This window comes from Mustela lutreola, chromosome 3 (genome assembly GCF_030435805.1).
Source record: "Mustela lutreola isolate mMusLut2 chromosome 3, mMusLut2.pri, whole genome shotgun sequence".
Classification (NCBI taxonomy): domain Eukaryota; kingdom Metazoa; phylum Chordata; class Mammalia; order Carnivora; family Mustelidae; genus Mustela; species Mustela lutreola.
The window spans coordinates 67,895,813-67,907,132 of NC_081292.1; positions in this window are offsets into that span (position 1 = coordinate 67,895,813).

An 11,320-nucleotide genomic window follows, 5' to 3' on the forward strand; every position below is an offset into this window, starting at 1 on the left:
CTTCTTGCATCCATGGTTTTAGATGAGAAATTGGAGAGAACTGGTGTCATTTAAATTGATGTCCTCCATGGGTAATATCATTTGCTTCTGACTGCTTTTGATTTTCTTTGTCTTCAGTTTTCAAAAGTTTAATTATGGTGTGTCTTAGTATAGATTTCTTTGCATTTATCTTACTTAGGATTCACTCAGCTTTTTGAATCTGTCACTTTATTTTATTTTTTTAATTCCCCAAATTGGGAACTATTAAGCCATTATTTCTTGGAATACTCTTTTAATCACTCTCTTTTTCGTCTCCAGTGATGCCAGTATTGGATCTTTTATTGTTGTCCCACAAGTTTCTGAGACTGTTTTTGTTTTGTTTTGTTTTGCTTTTTGGTTTCTTTTCTCTCTGTTGTTCATATTGGGTAATATGTATTGAAGTATTTTCAAGTTCACCGATTCTGTCCTGTTATCTCTACTTTGCTACTGAATTCATCGTCAGATTTAAAAATTTTGATTATTACATTTATTAGTTTTATAACTGCCATTTGGTTCTTTCCTATAACTTATTATATTTTTATATGAATTTTATATATTTATGCATAATTTATATAATAAAAAGTTATATAAATATATTTTATATTTTTTCATTGTTTAAAGAGCATTTTTAATTGCTTGCTGAAGCATATTCATAATGGCTGCTCTAAAATTCTTGTCAGATAATTCCAACATCTGATTGGTGTTGGTGTCAGTGGATTGTCTTTTCTCATTCAAGTTGTGATTTTCTTGTTTCTTGGTATGATGGGTTGTATCCTGGATATCTTGTTTATTACATGAGACTCTGGATCTTATTTATTTATTTATTTTTGGCAGGCAGTCACCCTTTTTAGGTTTAGCATTCAAGTTCTGGGCTCCTGTTGTAGGCTGTGGTTTCACTGACAATTTCATTTTCAGAGCCTTCATTGTACTGTTTTGGTCTGCTTGGTACTCTTGTAGTTTTAACAGGTCCCTGCTGGTGCTGCCTTAGTGGGTAGAAGGAGCTTCCCTAGCCTGCATGGATTTCTGCTAAAGATGAAGAGCCCTTCCTGGGTTGAGCACTTGTGTCAGAATCCTGCCTCCTAATGACCTAACAGCCCAGTATCCTTCAGAGAGGGCTGTCTTAGGCCCAGGGAGGAATAAAAGTCCTGGCCACTTAGTGCCAACATAGTTCCAGATAGATGATTCTTGCTGGTTCTATAAGCTTGCTCAACCCAGAAATTTTATATTGTAATATCCTGATTATTTCCTTCATAGCACTTGTTATCTGAAATTATATTTATTTATTATTTTGCCTTTTTCAGTGTCTGTTTCCCATACGAGAAATCACTCTGTGAAGGCAGAGTTTTTATCTTTGTTTTTTAAAAATTTTTGCTGTTTCCCAGCACCTACTCAAAATAGGTCCCCAATAGATTCTTATTGAAGGAAAGAAGTCCCAAGAGGTAGAGAAGATGATGACAGCTATAAGGAGGAGGGAGAGCATACTGAATTCTTTTTTTTTTAAATTAATTTCTTTTTTTGACAGAGAGAGATCACAAGTAGGCAGAGAGGCAAGCGAGAGAGAAGGGGAAGCAGGCTTCCTGTTGAGCAGAGAGCCCTGTGTGGTGCGGGGCTCAATCCCAGAACACTGAGATCTTGACCTGAGCCAAAGGCAGAGGCTTAACCCACTGCACCACCCAGGTGCCTGAGCGTACTGAATTCTTAAAATATATTGTCTATTTGGACAACAGGGCTGAGATTTTTTAAAAATTTTTGTTTTTTGAGCAGGGAGTTGAATTTTTATTTTATTCATTTGTTGGTTAGTTCAACAAATATTTATTGAGTACCAAGGTATCAAGCACTGTGCTGGGAATTTAAAGGTAAGAAAAGAGGTCTGTGCCCTCCTGGGTACCATAGTCTATGTAGGAAGACAGAAACTGAAAAAGAAATGCCAGTGCAATGTAGGTTATGAAGGAGAAATGCAAGTTGTGGGGCAGCAGGTCTCATCAGGCTCCTGGGTGGTAGGGAGGGGTCTCCAGCCTTTCACATCTGCATAGTTCTGTCTAAATGTTTGCCAAGAGAGTCAGCATCTGGGCCCTGGAGCTTCCTAAACTGGAATACTAGAATCCTCACCATCACTAATGCTGTTTGAACACTCTTTAGGTGCCATTGTTTTCCAAACCCTGGCTTCTTTAATCCCCACAGCAGCCCTTCATCAAGGGTTGTCTTATTGTCACTCCTTTATTTTACAAACAAGGAAACTGGGCCTCAGACTGAAGGTCCCCTAACTGGTAAGAAGTGGAGGCAGGTGACTGCCTCCAGCGCCCATGTTCTCAAACCCTACCACCTCCCCAGGGAGGAGAGGCCATCTCCACCTCTCCTCAGCCTTGTGCACTTAGCTCAGCTAAACCCCTGCCTCCCTGGTGCACTGGTTGCCTGAGTTGCCTTTCTGTAGCTTCATTGGTACAGAAGACAGTGATATAAACAGGTTCTCCTGACCCAGGATGATTTTGGTGGACAATGAAATGCTGTTCATAGTCTATGCTAGGATCAAGGAGAATCCTCTTCTTTGGGAACTGAGCCCTGGCTAATGGTGCATATGGATTGGATGATGTTCTTTATCCCACCAGTGTCCATGGGCATAAAGTTAGTACTGGATATTCCCAACGTAGTGGGCTGCTCATTTCACTGATGGCTGCTCTCTTCCTTCCTTAGATTCTCAGGTTCATCAATGAGACAAAAGTTCCGAAAGAGGGATTTCTTGGTATAGAGATTAAGGGGGCAAACTCAGGAGCCAGATAGCTTGGGCTCTAATTCTTTCTCTGCCACTTACTGGTGATATGACCTTCTTTGGCCACGTGACTACATAGTTCATCTGTAGGTGAGTCTGTGTGGTTCTGTGGCATAGGTGGAAAGTGAAAGGGCCATTTTAACACTAATTTAAAAAAATACCTTTGGGGGGGAAAAAAAAACTTTGGCTGTTGTTTATTGAGCACTTACCATATGCCATTTATAGGCTAAGTACTTCATATCACTGCCTCATTGATATATGACTTATATATGATTGATATGTAAGTCATATATGATATATGATTGATGTATGATATATGACTCTGCATAGTCATCCTAGGCAGGTGTGGCACATTGCATTTTTCAAAGATAACTACTCAATATTTTCTATCCCACATGCTGTTCTTGAAATGTGGTATTAATGCTCTTCCCATAGATTGATGAGGATTATATTTCTTCTCCTTGAAATCAGGTGGACCTTTGTGACTGCCTTCACCAGTAGAGTACAGCAGAAGTGATAGTGGGTGACATCCAAAACTAGGTCAGAAATGCCATGTACTTAAAAAAAAAAAAAAAAAAGCCATGAATTTACTTTGCTCTCTTGGGCCACTCATTCTTGAAACCTGACCACTTCATTGTGAGGAAGTCACATGCCAAGGCAATGTGCAGGATATTCCAGCTGACAGCCCAGATTACATCCCATGAAAATGCAAGCATTAATTGCCAGATCTGTGAGTGACGATGCATTCAAGGTGATTCTAGCCAAGCCACTATCTGACTGCAATTGCATAAACTCTGAATGAAAACTCTCTAGCTGAGGAAACTGAGGCTCTGAGAAAGGAAGAAGACATGGGCATGTGGCCAGTAAGTGACAGAGCTGGAATAAGAATCCAGGATCCTTAAAGTCTTGACTGGAGAAATGAAATGAGGAGATGATTTCTGCATAGACACAGACTTCATCTCTAGGCCCAGAGGGATCCAGCTGGGACCCCAACCTCAGGGGCTATTGACTATTTTATTTCTGTACGTTTATTGAGTTCCTCTTCTAAGCTAGATACCATGTTATGACTTGTGAATTCAAAGTGAATGAACTGTTGCTTTTGTCCCCAAGGGGCCTGTGATCTAGATGAGGAGACAGACTGTTGATCTCTGTACTCCTGTGTATTCTTTAACATTGACAAAGACGGAGAAGTTGCTATATAAGACACTGAAAAGATTTCCTGGCCTAAGGCAGTCTGTTCTACCTCCTCAACTTTGAATACATCCAAAGATATCAAAGTGAAATAGGAGTAACTGTTATTTCTGTAGTTAAGCAAGGGTTCCTCTTGCATGACTACTCTGAAAAGGAATTCTAAAGACTTTAAGGCTTTCTACTTGAGTGGAAGAAATAGAGGCTAGTATAATCAGTATCCATCAGAAGAAGAAGATGGGTGGATTCCTTCCTCTCTGCTCTATTTTCACAAATATTTGTTGGGTAGCAGTATGTCCCAGGCTAGAGATACAGAAATAAGACAAGATCCTTGCTTAGAGTCTAGCATGGAAAGAGAGGTGAAAAGTATTATAAGATACTAAGATGGTCACTCCAGTGGAGTTAGGGATAGGTGCTGGAGAAGGACAGAGAGAAGCTCCTCCATCTGTATTGGAGTCAGGAAAGGCTTTCCAGGGAAGTTAGATTTTGAGCTGACCATGAAGAAGGAGAACTTTCCAGATGCCCAGCAAGAAAGAGGGCAGCCTCCTAGAGTCCGGAGGAGGGAGGAGCTTGTGTAAATAGTTGAGGAGTCATGGTATGTTTGAAGACCTATAAGAAATTTAGTACTGTTGGTTTAAAAAAAGGGGGGGTGCAGGGAGGGTCAACAGGTGGAAAAATAAGTGGAAAGTGAAGTCTGGTACCAGAATTTGAAGGGTTTGCTGTGCTGGTACAGGAGTTTGCCTTTAATAGTTTGGTGTGCAGTTTCTAGCTGCAGTTAGAATTATCTGGGAGCCTTTTAAAAAAGACCAATGCCTGGTCTTATTCAGTAGGTATGGGGTGAGACTTAAATATCAATATTAATTTCAAACTTTTTATTGTAATAAATTATACATGTGTGTTTCCACTGTGCAGTTCTTCTTCCCTCCACTGGTACATATCTCTTTTCTTTTGTGCATTATGCTCCTAAATGTCTTTATTTTTGACCCTGTTTCCCTAACTCTTGATTGGCTATCATGGCTCAGATTTAGTATTACTTACTTCAGGAAGCCTTACCTGATCTTTCCTGGCTGAGTTATTAATCCTTTTCTGTAGTTTCGTAGAAACTTGTGTATAACTTTCAGTGAGATTGATTTCCAGTTGACTTGGTTTGGTCTTGGACATCATACCATGACTGAGTTATTATATCCAGACTGAATCCAATGGGGTAGGCAAAATCAAGTGCTAATATCAGAAGGGTAGTGGGTACTGAACATCAAAAAATTTTTTTCAATACTATATAAACCTGTGTTGTTCCTGAAAATATTTAAAGTGGTTGTCTCTCTACTGGACTACAAGTTCCCTAAGGGCAAGTACTATTCTGGTATTGATCTTTGAATACTTAGCTGTGAGTCAGGTTCCTGGCTCAATAAATGTTGAATGAATGGTTCCTGCTCTCAGATTTAAAAATATAGTTTATTCTGAAGTCTGCTCTGAATACCAATTATCCTTTCTAAAGTGTTTCCACTTTATTCTGTCAAGCCCCCAGGACTTGGAGGTTGGGGGCAAAATTTGCACAATGGCTTTTGAATTTATCATCAACTGTAAAACATCTTTGAGAATTTTATTAGCTCCTTTCCATTTGGCCTCCTGAGAAACGTGAGAGTCGATGATAGGAGAGAGGCAGGCAGACCGAGCAGCTGGCATCCCAACCCACTAATTTCCATGGACAAGTGCCCTCTGTCTCTGCTAGAATTCAGTTTGATGATAAGAAGGAAAGTAGAGGTTCCTGGACTCAGGTTGAGGGGTGCCCAACCGACATTAAATTGATTGGGTCGGCAAGCACTGTAGAGGTAGAAAATGTTGCTTTACTTCTGCCTTTTTCTGCTGAACATTTTCTAAGGATCTCTTTTAATTTACATTTAAAAATTGGAGGGAGAGAGGGAGGAGTCAAGATGGCGGAGAAGTAGCAAGCTGAGACTGCTTCAGCTAGCCGGAGATCAGCTAGATAGCTTATCTAAAGATTGCAAACACCTGAAAATCCATCGGCGGATCGAAGAGAAGAAGAACAGCAATTCTGGAAACAGAAAAACAACCACTTTCTGAAAGGTAGGACCGGCGGAGAAGTGAATCCAAAGCGACGGGAAGATAGACCCCGGGGGGAGGGGCCGGCTCCCGGCAAGCGGCGGAGCAACCGTGCACAAAATCAGGACTTTTAAAAGTCTGTTCCGCTGAGGGACATCGCTCCAGAGGCTAAACCGGGGCGAAGCCCACGCGGGGTCAGCGTGGCCTCAGGTCCCGCAGGGTCACAGAAGGATCGGGGGTGTCTGAGTGTCGCAGAGCTTGCGGGTATTGGAACGGGAAAGCCGGCTACAGAGACAGAGCCGACAGTAAGCTCGCAGCTCGGTGTTACCTTGAACCGGTCGCAGGCTCGGTGAGCTCGGAGCGCGGCCGGAGGTCAGGCAGACGGGAGTAACTGGGCGCTGTTCTCTGAGGGCGCACTGAGGAGTGGGGCCCTGGGCTCTCGGCTCCTCCGGGCCGGAGACCAGGAGGCCGCCATTTGTATTCCCGTCCTCCGGAACTCTACGGAAAGCGCTCAGGGAACAAAAGCTCCTGAAAGCAAACCCGAGCGGATTACTCACCCCGGCCCCGGGTAAGGGCGGTGTAATTCCGCCTGGGGCAAAGACACTTGAGAATCACTACAACAGGCCCCTCCCCCAGAAGATCAACAAGAAATCCAGCGGAGACCAAGTTCACCTACCAAGGAGTGCGGTTTCAATACCAAGGAGAGCAGCAGAATTCCAGAGGAGGAGAAAGCCAAGCACGGAACTCATGGCTTTTTTCCTGTGATTTTTTTTAGTCTTGCAGTTAATTTAATTTTATCTTTTTCATTTTTTTTTTTTCTCTCGCCTTCGGGTAAATTTTTTTTTTTTTAACTGTTACCTTTTTCTTTTTTAACGATTTTTTACTAGTTTATCTAATATATATATTTTTTCTTTTTTACATTTTTCTTAGGTGTTTTCTTTTTTAAAAAATTCTTTTCTTTTCTTTTCTTTTTTTTTTCTTTTTTCTTTCTTCCTTTTTGAACCTCTTTTTATCCCCTTTCTCCCCACTCACGATTTTGGATCTCTTCTAATTTGGTTAAAGCATATTTTCCTGGGGTTGTTGCCACCCTTTTAGTATTTCACTTGCCCCTTCATTTACTCTTATCTGGACAAAATGACAAGACGTAAAAATTCAACACAAAAAAAAGAACAAGAGGCAGTACCGAAGGCTAGGGACCTAATCAATACAGACATCGGTAATATGTCAGATCTAGAGTTCAGAATGACAATTCTCAAGGTTCTAGCCGGGCTCGAAAAAGGCATGGAAGATATTAGAGAAACCCTCTCGAGAGATATAAAAGCCCTTTCTGGAGAAATAAAAGAACTAAAATCTAACCAAGGTGAAATCAAAAAAGCTATTAATGAGGTGCAATCAAAAATGGAGGCTCTCACTGCTAGGATAAATGAGGCAGAAGAAAGAATTAGTGATATAGAAGACCAAATGACAGAGAATAAAGAAGCTGATCAAAAGAGGGACAAACAGCTACTGGACCACGAGGGGAGAATTCGAGAGATAAGTGACACCATAAGACGAAACAACATTAGAATAATTGGGATTCCAGAAGAAGAAGAAAGTGAGAGGGGAGCAGAAGGTATACTGGAGAGAATTATTGGGGAGAATTTCCCCAATATGGCAAAGGGAACGAGCATCAAAATTCAGGAGGTTCAGAGAATGCCCCTCAAAATCAATAAGAATAGGCCCACACCCCGTCACCTAATAGTAAAATTTACAAGTCTCAATGACAAAGAGAAAATCCTGAAAGCAGCCCGGGAAAAGAAGTCTGTAACATACAATGGTAAAAATATTAGATTGGCAGCTGACTTATCCACAGAGACCTGGCAGGCCAGAAAGAGCTGGCATGATATTTTCAGAGTACTAAATGAGAAAAACATGCAGCCAAGAATACTATATCCAGCTAGGCTATCATTGAAAATAGAAGGAGAGATTAAAAGCTTCCAGGACAAACAACAACTGAAAGAATTTGCAAATACCAAACCAGCTCTACAGGAAATCTTGAAAGGGGTCCTCTAAGCAAAGAGAGAGCCTACAAGTGGTAGATCAGAAAGGAACAGAGACCATATACAGTAACAGGCACCTTACAGGCAATACAATGGCACTAAATTCATATCTCTCAATAGTTACCCTGAATGTGAATGGGCTAAATGCCCCTGTCAAAAGACACAGGGTATCAGAATGGATAAAAAAACAAAACCCATCTATATGTTGCCTCCAAGAAACACATTTTAAGCCCAAAGACACCTCCAGATTTAAAGTGAGGGGGTGGAAAAGAATTTACCATGCTAATGGACATCAGAAGAAAGCAGGAGTGGCAATCCTTATATCAGATCAATTAGATTTTAAGCCAAAGACTATAATAAGAGATGAGGAAGGACACTATATCATACTCAAAGGGTCTGTCCAACAAGAAGATTTAACAATTTTAAATATCTATGCCCCCAATGTGGGAGCAGCCAACTATATAAACCAATTAATAACAAAATCAAAGAAACACATCAACAATAATACAATAATAGTAGGGGACTTTAACACTCCCCTCACTGAAATGGACAGGTCATCCAAGCAAAAGATCAGCAAGGAAATAAAGGCCTTAAATGACACACTGGACCAGATGGACATCACAGATATATTCAGAACATTTCATCCCAAAGCAACAGAATACACATTCTTCTCTAGTGCACATGGAACATTCTCCAGAATAGATCACATCCTCGGTCCTAAATCAGGACTCAACCGGTATCAAAAGATTGGGATCATTCCCTGCATATTTTCAGACCACAATGCTCTAAAGCTAGAACTCAACCACAAAAGGAAGTTTGGAAAGAACCCAAATACATGGAGACTAAACAGTATCCTTCTAAAGAATGAATGGGTCAACCGGGAAATTAAAGAAGAATTGAAAAAAAATCATGGAAACAAATGATAATGAAAATACAACGGTTCAAAATCTGTGGGACACAACAAAGGCAGTCCTGAGAGGAAAATATATAGCGGTACAAGCCTTTCTCAAGAAACAAGAAAGGTCTCAGGTACACAACCTAACCCTACACCTAAAGGAGCTGGAGAAAGAACAAGAAAGAAACCCTAAGCCCCGCAGGAGAAGAGAAATCATAAAGATCAGAGCAGAAATCAATGAAATAGAAACCAAAAAAACAATAGAACAAATCAACGAAACTAGGAGCTGGTTCTTTGAAAGAATTAATAAAATTGATAAACCCCTGGCCCGACTTATCAAAAAGAAAAGAGAAAGGACCCAAATAAATAAAATCATGAATGAAAGAGGAGAGATCACAACTAACACCAAAGAAATACAAACTATTATAAGAACATACTATGAGCAACTCTACGGCAATAAATTTGACAATCTGGAAGAAATGGATGCATTCCTAGAAACATATAAACTACCACAACTGAACCATGAAGAAATAGAAAGCCTGAACAGACCCATAACCAGTAAGGAGATTGAAACAGTCATTAAAAATCTCCAAACAAACAAAAGCCCAGGGCCAGACGGCTTCCCGGGGGAATTCTACCAAACATTTAAAGAAGAACTAATTCCTATTCTCCTGAAACTGTTCCAAAAAATAGAAATGGAAGGAAAACTTCCAAACTCATTTTATGAGGCCAGCATCACCTTGATCCCAAAACCAGACAAGGATCCCACCAAAAAAGAGAGCTATAGACCGATATCCTTGATGAACACAGATGCGAAAATACTCAACAAAATACTAGCCAATAGGATTCAACAGTACATTAAAAAGATTATTCACCACGACCAAGTGGGATTTATTCCAGGGCTGCAAGGTTGGTTCAACATCCGCAAATCAGTCAATGTGATACAACACATCAATAAAAGTAAGAACAAGAACCATATGATACTCTCAATAGATGCTGAAAAAGCATTTGACAAAGTACAACATCCCTTCCTGATCAAAACTCTTCAAAGTGTAGGGATAGAGGGCACATACCTCAATATCATCAAAGCCATCTATGAAAAACCCACCGCAAATATCATTCTCAATGGAGAAAAACTGAAAGCTTTTCCGCTAAGGTCAGGAACACGGCAGGGATGTCCATTATCACCACTGCTATTCAACATCGTACTAGAGGTCCTAGCCTCAGCAATCAGACAACAAAAGGAAATTAAAGGCATCCAAATCGGCAAAGAAGAAGTCAAATTATCACTCTTCGCAGATGATATGATACTATATGTGGAAAACCCAAAAGACTCCACTCCAAAACTGCTAGAACTTATACAGGAATTCAGTAAAGTGTCAGGATATAAAATCAATGCACAGAAATCAGTTGCATTTCTCTACACCAACAGCAAGACAGAAGAAAGAGATATTAAGGAGTCAATCCCATTTACAATTGCATCCAAAACCATAAGATACCTAGGAATAAACCTAACCAAAGAGACACAGAATCTATACTCAGAAAACTATAAAGTACTCATGAAAGAAATTGAGGAAGGCACAAAGAAATGGAAAAATGTTCCATGCTCCTGGATTGGAAGAATAAATATTGTGAAAATGTCTATGCTACCTAAAGCAATCTACACATTTAATGCAATTCCTATCAAAGTACCATCCATCTTTTTCAAAGAAATGGAACAAATAATTCTAAAATTTATTTGGAACCAGAAAAGACCTCGAATAGCCAAAGGGATATTGAAAAAGAAAGCCAACGTTGGTGGCATCACAATTCCGGACTTCAAGCTCTATTACAAAGCTGTCATCATCAAGACAGCATGGTACTGGCACAAAAACAGACACATAGATCAATGGAACAGAATAGAGAGCCCAGAAATAGACCCTCAAATCTATGGTCAACTAATCTTTGACAAAGCAGGAAAGAATGTCCAATGGAAAAAAGACAGCCTTTTCAATAAATGGTGCTGGGAAAATTGGACAGCCACATGCAGAAAAATGAAATTGGACCATTTCCTTACACCACACACAAAAATAGACTCAAAATGGATAAAGGACCTCAATGTACGAAAGGAATCCATCAAAATCCTTGAGGAGAACACGGGCAGCAACCTCTTCGACCTCTGCCGCAGCAACATCTTCCTAGGAACAACGCAAAAGGCAAGGGAAGCAAGGGAAAAAATGAACTACTGGGATTTCATCAAGATCAAAAGCTTTTGCACAGCAAAGGAAACAGTTAACAAAATCAAAAGACAACTGACAGAATGGGAGAAGATATTTGCAAACGACATATCAGATAAAGGACTAGTGTCCAGAA